This window comes from Crotalus tigris, unplaced genomic scaffold (genome assembly GCF_016545835.1).
Source record: "Crotalus tigris isolate CLP2741 ecotype Arizona unplaced genomic scaffold, ASM1654583v1 scf7180000024301.445443, whole genome shotgun sequence".
Classification (NCBI taxonomy): domain Eukaryota; kingdom Metazoa; phylum Chordata; class Lepidosauria; order Squamata; family Viperidae; genus Crotalus; species Crotalus tigris.
The window spans coordinates 350,175-354,123 of record NW_024100473.1 but is presented as its reverse complement, the minus strand read 5'-3'; positions in this window follow the sequence as shown (position 1 = coordinate 354,123).

Here is a 3,949-nt window from a genome sequence, read left to right as displayed (position 1 = left end):
TATGACAGTTTGACAGATCGCTCCAAATGTATACAGTACACACTCTTAAAAATAGCCCCAAAACAGCCCCCCAAACCTGCAACCTACAAATGTAAAAAATCCCCCACAAGTTATCTCCAAAGCTAGCCCAATTGGGCATTGAAAACTGCCCAACTGCATATTTCCCCAAGCAAGTGCTCTTCAAATGGCAAGGACTGCAAAACTCAGAGTTCATAGCCAAACAGATCAGGGTGTAAAGGTCATTTGCTTGCTTAAACCAACTAGAAAGAGGAGATTGCTGAGAAGAAACCCAAATCAACTCATCTGCCATCATTAGATTCTTAGAGCAGGTCTATATTTTAAGATCCAACAGAACAGTTGTTTATTCTACTTGGTTATTGATTTACTGCAGAGCAGAACTGGAACAAAGTAAATTTAATCAGGTATTTGAACTTTTTCAAACCGGAAGCACTTTTCCCACCACAGAATAAAGATGGATAGAAGTATGAGCCCTATTGCAGATAAGGTTAGTTTCCCATTTCCATTATCTCAGCCACTAAACTGGGCAAGAATGAAAAAGAAGTGAGCTGTGATATTTGTGCTCCACATATTTTGGACGCTATACATGCAGCTCTGCAGTAGGAGGCAGCAGCACGCTACATCGCAGGCTTGAAGTTGACACAAAAGATACTGCCAACCAATAGGAGAAATATTGGGTCAATAAACCATATATGGACCTATTTGACAGGAGACATAAATCAAGAAAATTCAAATTGGCCATGTCATCTTTAATTTTAAAAATCATTTTCATAACACAGGCCATTCTCTTGAATTTTCTGTGCTATTTGGCCAGTAAATCTAGTTCAGGCTTGATGAGACTTGATAAAATAGATAAACTATTTCCCATTATCAGTCAATGGAATACTATAAGACATAAGATAAATTACCGCCTGAAATGTATATCTTTCCAAATATACAACTAAAGAACAAAAAGCATCTTCTACTAAGAATACAGGAAACTGCCTCAGATCAAATCAAATCATCAGCCAATGTAAGTATTCCTAAAAAATATCATACTCTGTGTGTGTGTATGTGTGTGTGTGTGTGTGTTTATTTGTGTGTTGCAGGAAGGGAATTCTTGGATGTAGCAAGAGGAAGAAAATAGGAAAGGTTTATGCAGCTCCATTTACATATTCCCAGCTGTGGGAAGACTTGGTTTCACTGACCATCTGGGTCCCCCTCCTTACATGGAGAGAGCCAGTCTAAGCCTGGGATGATTTGTATGCAAAGAATGTGCTCAGTTAGTCTAGTCCGATCATTTGGCAAAGTGAACAAATGCTGGCATGTATGAGGAAGAAGTGGGAAAGGGAGGATAGCAGTTTACCCAGCCATGCCCCCAGCCCTGGGCTGCTGGAAATGCCTACAAAATTAGCCTGTCCTACAAGTTTGTATATGCAGAATCAAAGGGCACAATTTTCTCTTCCCATCAAGTAATTTACATTCTCCCACAAAGCTGTACCATTCCTGTTATAGCTTTTCTGCAAGCAAAAGAGCAAAATCTATTATTGTGATTCTGGATAGTATATAACATAGTTAGCCCAGCTATAAGCTTATTAAAAATCAGCCACTTTAAGACTCCATTAAGGCTATTTTTCTGTTGGCTCAAGCACCACAAAGCCAAAGAACTAAGCTAAGGCTAATGTCTTCACACAACATCCAAATCTTGTACCGTAGTTGGTTGCCAGATTGTTCAAAATTAGATATCTTATTATAAAAATATAATTTAAGCATTTCAGTTCAGTCTTTCCCAACCAATATGCTATGATTGGCTGGCAATATTGAGACACGTAGTCTTTCTTGTCTTGTTTGGTAACATGTCTGCATTTCATGTGTTTATTTTTCCTCATTTAATCATGTCCAATTCTCTGAGACTACCTGTACAAGTCCCTGCAATTTTCTTGGCAAGGATTTTCAAAACTGGTTTGCCATTGTCTCCTTCCTAGGGCTGAGAAAAAAGTGATGGGCCCAAGGTCCCCCTTCCTTTGTGCTTAAGGTGGGACTAGAACTCATGGTCTCCTGGCTTCTCGCCTGATGACTTACACATCTAATTGGCTCTGTTTGTGTCATAATATTATGTAAACCCAATCCTGAGAAATATTGTTAGTAGGAGTTACCAAAGTACAATGTAGCTGTCAATGCTGCTAACATTGGATGTTCTTGCTTTGACAGCAGATGAAAATGCAGCCATTTTCTCTATGCTTTTAGAATTAGTTGGTGCTGGGAGGGGGGATAGGGATGAGAGTCCAGCTAGTCATAACACTAATAACTTGGCCGTGGGAACCCAAGGACATTGGGCCCAGAGCTGATAGCATTTTGGCGGGCTGGAAAGCTGGGGAGGAAGCCCAGTGCTTCAAGCTAATTGGGGAATGTGATTTATGACTGTTTATTGGAGGTGGGAATTGTAATTTGCTACTTTGTATCCAGGGGAGGGGAATTTAGTTTTTGGGTTCAGCTATGTAGTGCCAATACTTTGTTTCACGAATAAAAGATTCTTTAAGGTAAACAATGCCTCGAAGTTATTTTGAAGGGTTTCATCTGTCGGAACCATGACAGTAGCAAGCATCTGTTTGTGACTTCTTGCATTTCTCTTAGTATCATAATATTACTGAAAGATGAATTTAGGGCATAAGAAAGGAATATGAATATTAAATAGAATTAGAAAGCAAGTAAAAAGATCCTAGCCAAAAACAATTTATAAGCTTCATCCAAAGCTTCTGAATCGAACTGATTATAGCTTGGTACCAAAGAAAGAACTAGAAATTCGTTCTTAAAAAATTGATCTTGTCCAGGTCAAAATATTTTGCTACTGCAGCAATACAATAAATTTTGCCGTCACCCTTCACAAGTTGCAGGATCTACTACTCCAAGCTAAGCATCTGATTCAGAAAATTCCAGAGAGAAAATACAGTAAAAAAAAAATTAAAATAGAAGAACTACTGGTTGTATTCCACCAGTCTCCAAATCAGTTGCCCAAGGGAAGTAGTTTTTATCCTGAAGCTATCTGATTATAAAACCAATTTATCTGCATAAAGATGAGCATATATAAGAAATCTCCACAGGTATGATAATAGCCTAGGAAATTAATAGCAAGTCAGAGATTTGCCATGGAAAGTGAGAGAAAATGAAAAGCAAAATTTAAAAAGCAAAAGCTGGATTCTCTTATTTCATTTTATTCCTTTAATTTAATTTATTTCACAGTCATTCTGTTCAAAATAGAAATATATTCTCTGGCACATAAAAAAACACACAAGTGGAGCTATGGCAACTGGAGCGTGTCTAACTCAGCCTTCCCAAATGTCAGGCTCTCTAGTTGATCCTGGAAGCTGTAGTTCAATACATCAGGAGGCAGTGAGTTGCAGAATACATGTTTGAAATGAAGGCACACACCATCCTGTCACATTAGAGGAATTTCCTTGGGTCTGAGACTCTGCAGTACTTAACAGCAGCAGAATCTTCCAGTTTCAGTCCATCCAATAAAAACATTGCAAAGTCAATGGAGCAGAGCTTTAATCACATTTTTAAAAGAGGGAGGGGGAGAAGACCAGGGACAAATCCTATTGGTGCTTTATCTTATAGCAGTGATGGTGAACCTTTTAGAGACCGAGTGCCCAAACTGCAACCCAAAACCCACTTATGTATCGTCGGGTGCCGGGTGGGCGTGGCCCATTGGGTGGTGTGGCCTATTGGGTGGGCGTGGCCCATTGGGTGAGCATGGCTGCAGTGGTAACGGCAGACTGGGTGGGACTAAAAAGTTCAATCAATTCCAACTTTGCAAGATCTTTTTTTTTCCTGCGAGAAGTTGAAATTGATTGATTGACTGAACCTTTTTTTTTTTTTTGCACAGGGCAGCAAAAAAGGCCTAAAGCAAAAAGGCTTAAAACCCAGCTGAAGGCCTAGGACTGGGGCAATG